We start from the raw sequence: 17058 nt of genomic DNA on the forward strand, positions 1-17058 counted from the left end.
GATATGAATGTGGAGTTATTAATTATGCTACTTAGAACCTACCTTTATAGAGTGCCATCATCTAGAAGGATCCCAAAGGTCTTTCTAAGCTGTGTAGTGTGTGCGACCCAGGGAGGGTGCGGCTGAGGCATAACCACCTATCGGCAGGATATTGCAGATGGGAGCACGTTGCCTTCAGTGATTTTTAACAGCATCTGGTATTTTTTAATTTGATTTTCCTCATTATGGTCTATTTTTTTAGAGTTCTGAAAACCTCAAAAAGGCAGCTTGGGCTATTTACCCTGAGCGTCTAGGCTTAGCAGGAAATGTGGAAGCAATTAGAAAATACAAAGTCATCTATTGATGGGACACCTGAGATCGCAGCTTTACTCAGCACCACAAATGACTCATTTTGGCTAACCTAGTGCATCATACACAAAACCCCATGGTTTTAACCAGTAGCCCATTTGGGGGCAGGGGAGGGGGGGATTTCACTCAATACAGATGTTGCATTTCATTCATGCTTTCACTTTCAAACCAATACCCATGGATCCAAACCACAGACTTCTACCAGCGATGAAGAAAGCACTGGACATACCCAGCCCACTTCAAAGCTGCTTGATGCAGAATCAGAACTGAAGTGTTTGTAGCTCAGGAGAAAGTGGGGTGGTGACCCCTTCATGACACTTCCAACTGCTGCTCGAAAGTCATTTCGGCCTGAATCATCTGAACGCTGTGATCTATGATTGCCAATTAAATCAATTCAAACCAATCCCTTGTATCATAGGGAAGAGGAAAGCAAATCCAGCTGTGAAACATGAGAGAATTGAGACTCTGCCACATAGATTCACACAAAAGAAAACATAAAACACATCAGAAGCTGGAGAATTCTGGGCAAGAAGGTACTGTACATTTTGTGGAAAATTCAACATCCTCTAAATTCCAGAAGAACACTTGAAGCTCTGGCCTCCGGAAACACAAATGCAAATTGCAAGGTACAGTTTTAAAGCTGTGCACAGGAGATGCTCACACAGAAAATCCAGCTCCAGGAGTTGGTAAAAGGATTTATGCCTTAATGCCCACACACTGCTTTGTAACTGTACCCATTCAAATAGCCCTGGAGTGCACATCTCCTCCTAACGGGGCTGGAGCTCAGTCGTGTACTGTTTGGGATTTCTGGGTGCTTAATAACAGAAATCAAACACTCTTGTAGCAGTAGAGATGTATAAAGCAGACCTGAATACAGACTGTCCTTACAATATGTTATTAGTTAGGGAAGAGTAACTCATAAACCAAAATATTACCAGGCTATTTAGAGATTCTTCAACTGTTATACAAATATCAACAACAAATAAATGAAGCATTTGATAGTGTTTCTCCATGTGCCAGGAAATCCTCCTGCTTCCTTTCCTGACCCAAAGAAAGGGCAGACTTAAGGCTGTTTGGATCAATGCAGTGTGCTGTGACAGTGGATCCTTTCCAAGGCATGGCCAAGAATGTGTAATCTGACGGCAGCAGAAAATACATGGAAATCGCTTCCCCTCTAGAAAAAAAGAGGGAGCAAAACATCTTGATTAAGCAGCAATGCAGAGAATATGGACAACATGAGGCAAAAGCCGTTTCCCCATAGGTGTTAATAGGTGCCAAGACTGTCAAATGAAGTGTTTGATTTCTTATAGTAGCAGGAGCCAGTTATTGCCAAGCTTACCTAAAATCCTATCTCCGTTATACTATGTGAGCTAATGCGCCTCGTGCCTTTCCCGTTTCATGGCACTGCGCTGTGAGAGTGGAGTAGCTCTTTCTCTGTCTCAGCACAAGTCAGCATCGCTGCTTCCTCCCCTGACAGACCAAGCTCCTAGAATCTGGCTTCCTGCTAGAGATGAGGCCCCGCCACTAAATTCATTTCTGGTTCTCTTCTTCCCCAAGTGCAGCGATTCTGCGCCCTGTGCAGAGAAATGGAGAGCTCCCTGCAGTGCTAACCGTCCTGCCTGCATTCTGACTCCTCCCGCTCCAGCCTCTCATGCCTGGCCCCTCCCTAGAGCTGGCGTTTCATGTGTGCAAACTTATTCTGATACAAAGGCCGGGGGTGGAATTTGGATTCCTAGTTGCTGTACTGATCCAGAGTATTGGTCTGTCTCATTGGTTATCCCATCTCCTGCTGTGCTGTTAGACCACTGGCCCCTCTAGCCTGTTTATACAGCACCAGAAGTGTGCTTAATGCTTTACAGATGGCGAGACTACAAGGTACCTGCCTGAACAGCTGAAACCTCCATTCGATACCCTACAGACAAAGGGGTTGGAGGGGCTGTGCCATAAAAGCCCAGTGGCGGAGCGATGGGTGTGGCAGCCCCTTGTGTTTTGTGTTTCTGATTGAGGAGGGCCCAGCAGCTCGACAACTTGTGTTCCAGGCGGGGGGGAAGCACAGGCTCTGGAGGGAAGGGCAGCCCTTTCCCCAGTAGAACAGGGAAGCATGCTTTCCTCAGGCTTCTGATGCAAAGTGTCAGCGCCATCCCAGGCCTGTTCTGAGTGAGTGGAGCTCCAGGATGCACTCGGATTCTCACGGGGGGTATCTGACCCTGCGCCAGGATTGGCAGCACTTACTTCCTGCCCACAGGGCAGCTGGTCCCTATGGAAAGGGACGGGGCAGGACTTAGTCCTCGAGACTGCTTGGTGGGATGGAAAATGGCGGAGAAGATGGATGAATCTATGTTATTGTTGCCCCTTTTTGACCTGAGCAGCTAGTCAAAGTTTGGGGCCCTGTGGTGTTTCAGCTGGGAGTAGAAATCTGTGCTTGTCCGGTGGTTCTTTGGTGCAATTTTGTTTATTTACAAAGAATGTACAAAGCCTGCTGCCTGCAAACGCAAAAGGAATCTGGTCTCTTTTCAGCCTGCACCTCAGCCCAAAAACCTCTCCCAGGATTTTTCCAGGGTCAGCCATCCACTTTTAGCTGCTCCTCCAAGCTGTCTCACTCCCTTAGTCTGTTACTGTCTGACTTCAGTTTCTGAGATCGCATTCTCTCTCTCTCACTCTGCACGCATACGCACCCCTCCAGTACTCAGCCAGAGGCTCCTAGTGGGTTCACACACAGCTCTTGTCTTAGGTGGGGCTTATGCTTGCAGCTATATTGACTGAAGGGTGAGTTCACACGTACTAATCTCAATGGGGCTCTAAATCAACCTAGAACAAGATTTTACCCAGCTCATAATTTCTAGCATACATTGCCATTGCTGTTCAGGGCTCCCAATATAAAAACCCTCACATCAGACCACTCAGCTTCACATAATGGCCCTTGGGGTGACATGCTGCATCTAGGGTGCAGCACACCCCCAGTAACCAGGCTGCTCATAGGGTGTATGGGGACAATGCCAGCTGAACACACGGGAGCAAATTCTATGGTGCCTTCATGGGACTGCATGGAGTGTAATAAGCCCCGAGTTTGGCCCCAGGACGTGAGTGAGTCACCAGCGCCCCATTATGTCATGAGGTGCAGCTGGGGGGGGGCACGAAAGTTCTGTCCAGTCTCTGCCCATGGGTTCGGAGCCACGCAGCCAGAAGCACTGAGCATTTCTGCTGACGAGGGCGTAGTGGGAAAAGTGAGACCGCTGTGAAGAGACCAGTGCATTCATTGTGCTTGTGCTCCTGCAATTGGTGCATTACAAAGGACACGTTGTCTTGCCAGTGTAAATAACACAACAAAAGCATCAGGTAGACGACTCCATGGTCTCTGGAATCAGTGCATGTGTGTGAATCTGTCCCTGTTGTGTAGTGTGCAGCCATCACACCCACAGCTTAGACTGCTCAGCAGGCAGAAGAGCATCTCACTCGCCGCATGTGCATCTTTGGGTTCTGTTTGGGGGTGGGTTCTTTTGAGCCCCTAAATGTTGTTTTCTTGCCATTCTGGCCTCTGAGGAGCTGAGAGCTGGGACCTGCACATCCTGACAGTGCAATGGCACCTTGCTGCTCTCAGCCACGTCTCGAAGAGCTGATGGGAGGCTTCTCTGCCTCGCCCACAGCCCTGCTGGTGGATGGTTCCACTCCTATGTGGTATCTGTTAATCAATAGGGGGCAATGCGATGGGCCCAATGTCAGCAATATGCTAATGGTGTGCAGTTACGCGTCTTCCTCATCTAGCCCCCCTGGGCTCAACCCTGTCGGAGAGTTTGGCACGTCAGTGGGCTGGATACCCCAGGGATGGGCTGTTTTCCTGGGCATAAGCTGGTGGTCTCTCAGGGGCTGGATACCCCAGGGCTGTGCCTGGCTGTGCACTGATGGTATTAAAGGGGGAATACAGCAACTCATCTTAGATTGCTGGTATTTTTTTCAAAGATGCTGTTTGTATTGATAGATTTTTGGATGATGCTCTAGCAAAAAAAATCAATGTCCCACTGATTGTACCAGGAAGGGCAGTCGATGGGTGAAAAAGCTGCAGCAGGCGTATTGGGAAATAGATTTTTCTGCCCTCCAGACATTAGCTTGAAATTCTTTGAAATGAGGGGAAAACAATCTGTGTCAGAAATGAAAAATTAAGGAGGTTAATAAGTGGCTCCTTTTCCACTTTTTATTTTTGTTTTCCAGGATGCCCTTGGCCAGTGAGCTCCATTCACAGGCCCGGCTTTACCCCCCTGCCTCCCACTGCTCTCACCCCCTCAGTCAGGGAGGACAGAATTTCAGTGTATTTAACTGTAGATGTGGCACCTGTAGAAATATAAATTCCTCAGTGTCCCCCAGACTAAGTGCTGGGGCCCTAGCTGTACTGTGTACCCGTGACTACGCAGCAGCAGATACACCTGCATGAGAACATTGATAGTAGGTGTGGGGCCAATGGTTCTGTAAGTTTGTCTGTTGTTGAAGACACCAGGTTGTTGCAGCTTTCAAAGGGTGGCTGCTTGACTGAGGTCATTTGCTGTAGGCCATGAATGAGCAATTATTTAGGGTCATCCTAGGGGAAAAGCAGCGTAAAGTGTCCATGAGCTCCTTAGTCCATCAGAAAATGTTCACACTCAATGGACACACATGCACACAAATTCACAACCCCCCACCTATCCACCCAGGGCGGTTTGCTCAACTTCAAAACAATGAGTGCCCAGAGTCGTCTGAGCTCTCTCTTGGTTATCAGCTCTCAGAGGGAAAAGCAGAGCAGGAAATTTCATGCTGTTGTTTTTCTGCTTTGGATAATTGTCTGTGCCTCAGCCTTTCCAAACAAAATGCCTCTCTCTGTCTTTCTTTCCTGTGGGACCACTTGTTCCCAGTCCCTTGGGTGGTCTTTTTATGCAGCTTTTTATCCACTCTGTGGTAGGCTTATAGGCATGTCTCCAGAGAGCTGGAAAACCTCTGCTCGCTCTACCCTGCTGCAGAGAGAAAAATGAACTCCCAGCGCTTCATCCAGATGAAATTAAAAAGAGGGAAGAAAATGAAGAGAGCTTAAATAATGAGAGGATTTTTCAACCCCACTGAGCTGGGGGGTTGATTTCTACCTGCTCCTGGCAGCTGCCTGAACAAGATCCATGCAAATGTGTGCTCACCACAGAGCCATGCATACACGGGACTGCAAGCATGTTGTTGTCTCTGCAGAATTACCACTCTAGGCCGCCGGAGCCTGCTAACATGGTCACACATCCATCTTTACTGGGCAGGGCTCTATGAACAGGACTTGCCACTTTCTAATACTGACTACACTATTAACAGAGAGTCAGAGGTGGGAAAGGTTTGTTGGGTCCCACCTATTGAAGAGACTGCTATCCATGCTGGATAATTTATTCCCTGAGACTCAGTGGGAACCTAGGTCAGCCCATGGGCTGTTCGCAAACTTTGGCTAGACATACCCTACAAAGTTTTGCCAGAATAGAAAAATGTTGGTTATGGGTATGAAAAAAATCACCTCCCTAACTCTCAGAGCTATGCCAGCAAAATCCCTGCTGCAGACCCAGCTTATTCCAGCACAAGACTCCTGTTCCCAGTGTGGTTGTCTGGGGAGGTGGTTTGACTGTCCCAGCAGAAGAACACCTTTTGCCGGTATAAGCTGGAGGGCTTTGCTGGTGTAGCTGTATGCATAGACTAGCCCTTAGTCACTTAGGATATCTACATTTATTTATTTATATCTCCTAGAACTGGAAGGGACCTTGAAAGGTCATCAAGTCTAGCCCCCTGCCTTCACTAGCAGGACCAAGTATTGATTTTTACCCCAGATCCCTAAGTGGCCCCCTCAAGGATTGAACTCACAACCCTGGGTTTAGCAGGCCAATGCTCAAACCACTGAGCAGTCCCTCCCCCTTACACTGCGATTCATCGTTTGCTATTCACTGTTCCTGTGCAGCTGTGTGTGATCAATTCGTCATTTAAGTCACATGGCATTTATTCTGCTCCCTTAATGGAAGAGTGAAACTTCTGTGGCCAAGAGGAAGGAAATCAGAGATTTGAAGATAGACATATTTGCCACGAACCTTTGTGCGACCCTATCGTCCCATGCGTGTCCCACAGTTCCCCTCGCCCCAGAGGCCCCTCTGAGCCTAAACAGTGAATGATGTGAGTCAGCTGTGACTCCCCTTATTACATCTCCAAGCTCTTTAGGGCAAGGTGTAGAGAGGTGTGCTTTTTAGTTCTGGAGGTCCCTGGTATAGTTCTTGGTGTTGGCCAAAATGGAAGCTGTAACATGCAAATTCATGTCCACACTTTGGACATTTTCTGCAGGAAGCAGGAGGGAATTACAAAGATGGCTGCTCCCCCAGTCCTGCTTCTCCTCAACACTTGTGAGTATGAAATGCTGTGCAGAAGATTGTTTGTGATTTGTGCGGGATGTGTCCATCCGTTGTCCTGACATTTTTTGAAAGAGCGGTGAGTAGTGAAATTGCCCGAAAATCAGTGGAGAATTTTTGTTTGCACAAAACTCTGTCTAGATTATAAATGTATCTGCCCTTACTGTCTCTCAGCTCTTCCCCTGTGACTCAGAGAAGTAAAGCCCTGGGTATGCAGAAGACAGCAAACTGGCTAATTAGTTTCCAGAGTAGTCGGGGGAGGGAAAAGGGGGGAAGGAGACGTGATTCTTCTGCGTTCATCCTCCTATTCTGCAGGCATGCTGGAGCCTCTCTTCTTTCAGGAGAGGTTCTGTGAGTGGGTGTGAGAAGTGGGCGGTAGGCAGAGGAGCAGCTCTCTTCATGGCATGCTTCCCTTGGCCCAGGTGCATTGCCAAGGAGAACCCTTGGAATCCCGGCACTCCTGCACTAGAGCGATGTGTGTGCATGGGGCAGGTAGCTGGACGACTGTCCCCCGCCCCCCGGTCTGCAAACCCCTCTTACAGGGGAAAGGGGCTCAGGCGGTGCGGGGCTCCTAAGGCAGCTGTACAGTCACGGGGGATGGAAGCCCTCTGCGTGGACACCCCTACCCCACCTAGGGGGCTGTGCCGTATCCCCTCTCTCTGTGGCTTGGACGCTCTGCAGGTTTCTCACCTGGCGCTTTGTTTTCAAAGGACTCAAGCACGTTCTTTCTTTTCAGCCACCCCTTCCCCTAGAAATAGGCTAATTCCAGCTCCAGGGGCTCACAACACCCTCCGCTGCCTTGCTGTGCTTCTGAAAGTCTCCCCGCTGGTTTCCAGGGTAAGCACAGCCTGCGGTGATGCTCTCAGCCAGCCCTGAAGGACCTGGCTGAGCACCAGGGAAACGGCAGCAGTGGGCCGTGAGTGAGAGGTGGCAGCAGGAGTGATGGGGGGGGGGCGCGTGCTGACACCCACTGCTTTTATGATGAGGGAAGCAGCCCAGTGCCTACTGCGGGGGGCAGGCAGGGCTCTGGGCCTTGCTGCTGCCTGGCAGTCAGACAGTCTTTGGCCTTGCAGGGCTGGATTGTCATGAGTTCAGCATGGCGGGTGCTGGCCATCAGAATCTGTCTCTCTATCGATCTGTCAGTTGGCTTGTGGTGCTCGTCCTGATGACCCACTGATGAAGGAGAGAAGGAACAAAGGCAGAAGCAGGCAGGAAAGGACTGGTCATTGCTGTATCACATAATCACCTGTAGGCTTAGGGACAGGATGCAAAACAAATGTGTCACACAGTTATTGGGGGCTCTGCGTCAGAGACATGGAATGCCTTGCTCCGTGTTTCACCTGCAACAGCTGAAGGCATCACTAACGCCTGAGAGAGGCAGGGAGGTACACTGCTGAGCCTGCTTTGGCCTGGTGTGAAATCACCCTTAGCTGTAGAGGGCAGCATGAAAACCTGAACTCAGCCTTAACAGGCACAGTGCGTGTCACCAGGTCCCTGCCTCGGTGGTCCTGATTTAAGAGAAAGTTCAGCCAGTGAGTGTACCAAAGCATGGGCAGGATGGTGAGCAAGCGGGATTAGCTCATACAGCTGGGAATCCATTGAAAGTATTTTTTAAAGTATAAATATGTACAAGAATAGGAACACGCTTTCCTCAAGAGTCCCTCAGCGTAGGCTGCTGATTGCTTCCGTCGTGGCGGAGGTGGGTCCCCGGGAAGGAGCTGAAAGAGGAGAGGGTAGTGACTTTGCAGGTTAGTGTGAGAGGGGGGCTCCGTGTGTGAGGGGGCAGCATGCAGCAAAGAATACAGCCTGCTCAGGGGAAGTGGCCAAATGGGTGACCGAGGTCGTACATACCATGTGTGCAGAGATGGTATCCATGTGATAGATAAAGGTATCACATGATTGAGGAATGTGTCACAGGTCTATGGCCCCCGTCGCCTGCCCACTAATCCATCTCCCTGGGACATTCTGTAAAACAACAGGGACTAGCCTTGTAAACAGAGAGGTCATCTGTTTGCAGGCAAGTTGGTCCCTATTTTGTCTACAATAACAGAGCACTTGGAACTCATTCGTGTTAATGCAGAATGGGGTGTGCGCCTGGGACACCGGAATCAGGCATGTTGTTTGGAGTGGGTGAAGGAGGGAGAGGAATCAGCATTTTTGCTAGACTTGCCTTTGATCCTCCATCCCCTCAAAAAATATTAACTCTGGCCCTCCTCAGAGGAGCACAGACACAGAGGTATTAGACTCTCTGACCACATGGGATTGGGAGCAAAGCACCTCTCCCTTCTGTGCCTTCGTACGTCATCTGGTCTGATCTGCTCTTGCCCTAACTAGTTTGGGACCAAGTCATCCTAGAGATCACTGCTCTTCAGCGGGAATGCTTAAGCAAACAAGTCCCTGGTTTAAAAGGAGGAGTCTGCAGACAAGGTGTTCTCCGCCCTGGTCCTGGGTAAATTGGCTTTGTTTCCCTGCCACAGACCTCGTCTCATGTTAGTGAGGGGGGATGTGCACAAATATGGGCCTTTGGCTCCTAGCAATGGTGAACCTTGGGGCTCACCCTGACTGGCTTTGGAAGGGGAGGGGACACCTCAGCTACTCTTCATCCCTTTGCGGCTCTCCTTTCTAGCTCTCTTCTCCTCTCGCTGTCTTGTCTGACCCTGGTTTGTTTAACTGCACATGGGGTGTCGAAGGAATTTGTCTAGAGGATGCTCACAGCCTCTCTTCCATGCCACACAGCATTGTTCAGAACTCCCAGGCAGGAAGCAGACACCTCCCATCACGCAAAGCAGCTCTCACTCCTACTGGGAAAGTTTCCATCTGGGATCCAGTTAGTCACCAGAATCCATTTGGTTACAATTGCAGCCTTCCACGCTGAAACCTACTAAGTACGTGTCTGTCGCCTTGTGTCCAGCTTTCGGGAGGGGCCTGGCTGGAGGTGGGGAAATCCCGTGAGATTCAGGTTTGAATGTGGACACCTGGATTATGTTGGTGAGCGCACTCGGTCTTTCTCTCCAGCAACCCAGGGTGCTCCCTCTCTCGTGTGGGCATGGCCTGAGCGTGCGTCTCCAGGCACTGTCGCCATTGCACCTTGAGACTGATTGGCCCCACCCAGTCAGTTCCCCTCCCCCATTTGTCCATGCACCTCAGTCTTGCCATATCCCCTCCCCCCACTTTAGTATGGGACCTCTGTGCATTGCAGGAGCAGCCAGAGCCCCACAGGAAGGGCCCCGTTCTGCTGGGTACTGCACAGACACATGGAAAGACGTGGCCCCTGCCCCAAAGACCTTACAACGCATTGAACAGTGACTGCTGGTCACGCCAAGGCAGCAAGGGTTTAGTGCTGCGTGTGAACTGCTTGGAACGTGGGGATCCGGAAGTCAGCTCCCTGCTCCTTGCCCAAGGAGGATTTGGACTGTGTTTTAATAAACACTTTTTTTAGGCTTCGCCTCGCAGAGCCCAGGCGAGTGTCCCTTGCCAGCCCCCCCGGCTAGCACCAGTCGCAGCCTGCCTCTCCATAGCCAAACAGGACGGAGCAGAGAACTAGCCACCCCGGCTTGCAGCTGAGCCACTGTACACTGAGCGCCGGTACATCTTCATCCGCATGACAGCTTGAGCCAAGATTTATTGGTAGGGCCCCTCAGGAGCGAGATGGTGGTGGTGGGGATGGCCTGGTTTTATTGTAGGATTTAATATCTCCTGTTGCATTTATTTGGAAGTGTGCTGATTAATGACATAATAGGACTGAACCCATTATTCTTACACGTAATGAAGAGTTGTGACTAAAAGTTAACGGACCATTTACCACCTTCTGGAGACTCTGCAGCTGCATTTCCACAGCTGCATCCATTTCAGTAAATACACCGAGCAAAGTCACGCTGAATATTGGCGTATTGCTGCAGCTCCCTGCTGTACTCAGAGCAGAGGGCAGTGGGATCCCAGAGACGACCGAAGCACCTATCCTGCAACTCCCCCACCCCGGCTGCTGAGAGGAGATGGAGCGAGTCTGGGTGGAGTGTGGCCCCGGGTGAGCCAGTATTCGTCACAGGTCCGTTCCCCGGTGATACCTTTGGCTGAGGGGAGCCCCTCCATAGTGTGTCGGAGAGCAGCCGATGTGGGCAGTGGGCCAGGCAGCAGCTACACCCTAAACCCTGGACTGAAGGGAGGCTCCCAGCAGCACATGCAATCGCTGGGAATCCGGGCTCAGGCCAAGAGCTGTAGGCTGGCACAGGGGAGGGGGAGGGTGACCCCCTTGGCTGGTGGGATGAATAAACCTCCTGGGTCCCAAAGAGAAAGTCACTATGCGGGTGTCATTGTAAAGAGTGGGAGTCCCCTCCTCCCCTGACCCAGGGACGTCTGCAGAGACTCCTGTTCAGCTGGTCTGTGGGCTGCAGCAGACTCCATTTCTCTGCTCTTGGAATGGGAGCTGCCGGAGCTTTGGCTGGCAGGCCAGGCAGTGTCACTGCAGCCACCTCCATATCCTCTGCTGAAATGCTGCTCTGCACTTTCCCACATCAAACACTCCTCCCTGAATCGCCACAGGTATCACTGTGCCTCCAGTGCAGGGAAGGTGAGGGACTATTTTCTCTTTCTCTGGCAGTGCAAGCACCCGCCAGCCCCCAAAGCTGGGTTCACTGAGGGTGATGAGATCCTGTCAGTGCAGATGCTCTGGTTCACACTAAGATGCTGCTTTATTTTGTTCCATGCACGTTCCTGCTGCTGTTCCTTCATCTCCTCCATGCCCAAGCACGTACATGCGCCATCTCCCCAGTCGGTACCACTCTGCCGCTCATCCAAGAGCTTTCAGATCCACCTGAAAGCTGCAGAGAGCTGGGGATGTGGCAAAGTGGAGGAGTGAGACAGGCTCTGCCCCTCTGCCAGGGGATGGGCCCAAGAGCTGTGCTGTCGAGGGTTCATTACGCTTTCTCATGTGATTTAGGGGATGCCAGTGGTTTGCTCAAGGATGCCTGGGCTTGCAGGACACAGTGTGCAGAACTGGGACCAGGACTTCCTTCCGCCACTTTCACTTTTTAACCCTGAAGTGCCTGTATTTCAAGTACTAGAGACCCACTTGTTTGTGCTGCTTTGCATCAACAGTTTCATGCATGATTGCTGTAACTGTACACGCAGACATGATATTGGTTTGTGCAGCCAGACCTGAAGGCACGTTGACAAGCAATAAGAAACACCTAAGTTTCTCCTCCAGCCTTTAAAATCAGGACCCAAATGCAGCAGAGCAACGTGTGCTGCAGGATTGGGATCACTGTGTGCAAGAGCCTGCCCCACTCCTCTGAATGTCGAGGCATTGGCATGAATAACCCAGAGGGGGAGACACATTCTTCTGTCCTGTCACCTGAGTCAGGTGAGTTGCACAGATTTAAGTGAAGGTAGGATTTGGTTTAATTAAGAGAAGGTGTGTGGTGCCCGGATTTCACCAGGGCTATTTAGTGCATTAACTAGGAGGCACAGGTAACGGTCACGTCACTTGTCCCCATCTGCATGAAACTTTATCATTTGATTCATTCTCTTTATTTTAGCTTCATAGAAGTAAAGAAGAAAATCACTGACGGTAACTGTGAGATAGTAGGGGACAGCAAAGGACATATGGGTATGTAAGGGAAGCAGATGGCCTATCTGACTAAACCACATCATATAAGTTTATGAGTCAGGCAGGTGCTCTTTCCTGCTGTTTTATAGTGATGTCTTAAGGATTTCCCTTTTGATATATGAGGAAGAATCGTCAGCCGAGCCCTTCTCTATCAGAGGCTAATCCCAAAGTAAATCACTCTAAAGCAGCAGGAGGGAGGGCTAGCACGGCACCCACTGTACAGATATTCTTTTGCTATAAATCATCAGTCATGTTCTTAAGAGATTATGCTGGAAAAAGCAAACAATATAAAAAGGTCAAATACAAATAGTAAAAATGAAGTAGTTTGTTACCTCTCTCTTTCTGCTCACAGAGGAGAGACTGCTCGGCCCTGGAGCAGAGCAGGCGACTCTTCCATCACAGCAGAGCTCAGGCCGGGGTCAGTGAAGGAAGATTTTCACTCAGGACCAAACTACACACAAACAGCATGAACCCAGGGAGTGGCTGCCTTTACTGCACGTGCAGATGTGTGTGTTGGGAGAGGAGCTTTCACTCTTAGTCTGGCCTCTCCTGCCCCTCAGTCCTGTGCGTCTGACATCACAGCTGATACGAACATAAGAGCGGCCAGACGGGGTTAGACCAATGGTCCATCTAGCCCAGTGTCCTGTCTGCCAACAGTGGCCAGTGCCAGATGTTTCTGGGACACCTGGAGCATGGGGTTGTGTTCCTGACCATTGTGTTTAGTAGCCACTGATGGACCTTATCTGATTCCTTGTTGAACCCAGTTAGACTTTTGGCCTTCACAACATCCCCTGGCAAGTTCCACAGGTTGATTGTGTGGCTGTGTTTTGCGTTCCTTTTGTTTGTTTTAAACCTGCTGCCTATTAATTTAACTGGGTGACCCGCTGGTTCTTGTTTTATGTGAAGGGGCAAATAACACTTTCCTATTCACTTTCCCCACACCAGGCGTGGTCTTACAGACCTCTATCCTATCCCCCTCCTCAGTCATCTTTTGTCTAAGCTGAGCAGGCCCAGTCTTTTTAATCTCCCCTCAAATGGAAACTGTTCCATACCCCTCATAATTTTTGTTGCCATTTTCTGAATCTGTTCATCTTTTTTGAGACGGGTTGACCAGAACTGCCTGCCGTATTCAGGTCAGTGGTTCCAATGCAGCCCAGAGCAGGAGTGGCTGGCAGGCACTGCTCCCTCATGGTTGTGCAGTGGCTTATCAAGTGAGTGGGTGATCTGAGGCAGATGCCCAGAGGAACAGCTTGGTGCACTGTGAGGAGGGAGCACACGCAGGGATGTCTCTCATACGGATTTGTGACCACAACGTAAGGATGGTCATGTGGCTGAGACACTGGACAGGACACTGGAGATCTGGCTTCAATTCCCAGCTGTGCCACAGAGTCCCTGTGTGACCGCGGGTGAGTCACTGTATCTCGCCAGGCCTCAGCTCCCCCTCATAGGATTCTTCCCTCCCTTGGAGGGCCTGTAATCCATTAATGTTTGTGGGGCGCTGAGACTGTGGAGATGGGGGCCACAAAGAGCGAGCAAGCGATGAGTGCTGTCAAGGAGAGTATGCATGGTGGGGGGAGTGTATCTCATTGGTGGTGGGAGTTCTGCTGTGGGGCAGCACGTGCGAGGAGCTGCCCCAAGCAGCCTTGCCTAGAGCATGCCTGCCTCATGGCGTCGCTTGCTTGTTAATGTCGGAGGTGCTGGCTGCCCTGCTCTCTCTTCCCTGATTACATTGACACTGGTCCAAAGTGCGGCTGGAGTTTGCTGCTAACGCAGTCTTTACATGTGATCAGCTGCCAGCCTTTAAACGTCCCCTCTGAGAGACATTGGGGTTCTGTCTGCTCTGGCCCAGAAGCCAAGGAGAAAGTTAGCCCCTGGGAGTGCAGGCAGCAGTGCCTCTCTATGCAATAGAAACACCTCCGTGTTTATAACTGAAATGATGTATTTGTTGCTGCCTGCCATATGGAAGTGCCATCTGAGACCCGGGTGGTGCTGTGTCAGCCTATGGGGTGTCCTGCTGTGCTCGAGCACAGGGTTTCGTTCTGTAGGAGAGATTTATTCCTTACGTGTTAGGAGAACATGACCCTGTATTAGGGAGGAGGGATAGCTCAGTGGTTTGAGCATTGGCCTGTTAAACCCAGGGTTGTGAGTTCAATCCTTGAGGGGGCCACTTAGGGATCTGGGGCAAAAACAGTACTTGGTCCTGCTAGTGAAGGCAGGGGGCTGGACTCCATGACCTTTCAAGGTCCCTTCCAGTTCTAGGAGATAGGATATCTCCATTAAATTTTTTTTTTTTTTAATTTAGCTAGGTAGGAGCAGCAATCCCAGGCCCCACGTCTTCCTGTGAGGAAAGACAGCGATTTCCTTCTGGGGAGTGTCTGTCTCCTAGCACCTCTCACTTCCCTGCAGCCGTGGTCACACTGTTCCGGCATCAGTTGGTTCTGACCCACAGCCATGTGCCATAGTTGTTTGTTCCCTTCCGAACCCTTCTGCCGTCCTTCTTCTCCTGCCTTTGTTGCTCTGAAATTCACTGTCCCTGATGCTCTCTCAGATCCTACTGACACATACAGACGGTGTAAGAACCGGGGCCAGGGACGCTTTGGGAGGACGTCACCACAGCCCAGCCTCTGCCGCAATAGTGAGGTGAAGCTGGGTTTGAGGAGGACTTCCACCTAGACCAGCCCCCAGCTGATGCATCTCCTAGACAGTTGCCATTTACCCAGCTGATATGAGCTGGGGCTTATTCTGCACCCAATCCCAATGCATCTTGGCTTCCGAGTGCAGAGGTCTCTGGGTTCCTCCCGTTCCTCCCTGCCTCACTCTGTCAGGAGACCTGCCTCTTGCTTTGGAAATCCAGCTTTCACTTGACTGCTGGAGTGGGGCAGTGGATGGAATGTGCTTTAGAGCAACTAAGGCTACGTCCTCGCTACGGGGGAGGGGTCGATTTAAGATACGCAAATTCAGCTACGCGAATAGCGTAGCTGAATTCGACGTATCGGAGCCGACTTACCCTGCTGTGAGGATGGCAGCAAATGGACCTCCGTGGCTCCCCCGTCGACGGCGCTTACTCCCACCTTCGCTGGTGGAGTAAGAGCGTCGATTCGGGGGTCAATTGTCGCGTCCCCATGAGACGCGATAATTCGATCCCCGAGAGATCGATTTCTACCCGCCGATTCAGGCGGGTAGTGTAGACCTGCCCTCAGTCTCTGCTACGGAAATACCTGATTTCTCTCCCCCTTGACCTGGTACTGGCTGCTGGGGCAGAGAGGTGCTAACACAGTGTCAGGCATTTTAACTGTCCTGGGCTTCAGGACCATGTTCTGCCAAAGGCCCAGGGAACGGCATCTGCATGGCCCACCTGTGCAGGGCTCTGTTGTCCCTCTGTTCCCACCTGACCAGATGGCTCTGCTCTGCCAGGAGCCTGGCGTTTGGCCTTTTGGATAAAATGTAAATCTGTGCTTTTGGTTCTTTGTGGCCACTAGACATCCCAGTGACCTTGTGCAACAGTCAGAGGCTGTTCTGGTGTAATTGAATTCTGCATTCTTAAATCCCCTGTCACTTTCAGTTGGATATGGTATTTACCTTCACTTCCTGGCCTAATATGATGGGGCGACAAGGTGGGTGAGGTAATATCTTTTATTGGACCAACTTTTGTTTGTGAAAGAGAGAAGCTCAAGCCACAGCTCTGTGTAGCTCGAAAACTTCTCTCTTCCACCAACAGATGTTGGGCCAATAAAAGATATTCCCTCCCCCACCTTGTCTCTCTAATATCCTGGGAGCAGCACACGTACAACACTACTGCAAACTCTAATATGTTGGATAAGTCGGCTGTGTGCTGTTAAACAGTTGCCATATGATGCCTCAAAGGGGGCTGCATTTCACTGGTGGTTAAAGTGATTCCTGTACTTTATATCCCAGACCTATGTCACAGTTTCTTTGTGAATCTTAACTGGATAATCTCTGTACAGAGCTTTGCCCCTTTCATCCCAGGACCCCCAGGTGGTCTCATCATTTATCTGGCTGCAGGGAGGCTTTGGAACATACCTTTGCTCTGGACACGACATCTCCACATGGCAGGCTGCAGGTTTGCTGTACTAGAACAGAGATTACACACACAACTGCTTTTAAAATGGGAACAACCCAGCAATGTAAATATTCCTCAGCTGACCGCAGGACGAGGCAATCCCTTCTCGGCGGCTTCCTTGGGTTCCTTGCTGTCTGAAAGTCGGTGTTAAATGTATAAAAACCTCCTGCTCTCTCCCTGGGTAACCCTGACCTTCACCACTGGCACCTTCTCTAATAACAGCATGCAGCCAAGCAGCCTGGAGCAGAAGGAAGGAAAAGGGGCATCTCCATCCTCTGCGATTCCTGCCCTCTCCTTCCCGCCCGGGTGGTGGGGCACCATGGCTGTGCCACAGCAGCTGGTTAGACGCTCCAGTGCTTTCCTGGCTCCCGTAGTGTCGCCTCAGATCCGTAGCAGTATCTGTACTGTCAGAACACGGGCATGCGCCTCCCTGCAGTTCTATTTAGGCTGTTGGCTGTCCCCAACACAGACACAGATTAGGAGCCCCAGTGCTGACATGCTGACAGGTCGGCCTTGTTCGGTATCAAGTTAAGTGTGCAATTCATCAGAGCACAAATGCAGCCAACTGCTGCTACTGCTGCTGGGCTGCTTCCGTGTACACAGTTGCTAAGCAACACCACTAGGCCTGCTTCCTAAATCTT

The sequence above is a fragment of the Terrapene carolina genome, unplaced genomic scaffold, assembly GCF_002925995.2.
Source record: "Terrapene carolina triunguis isolate 2854851 unplaced genomic scaffold, T_m_triunguis-2.0 Scaffold234, whole genome shotgun sequence".
NCBI classification, from domain to species: domain Eukaryota; kingdom Metazoa; phylum Chordata; order Testudines; family Emydidae; genus Terrapene; species Terrapene triunguis.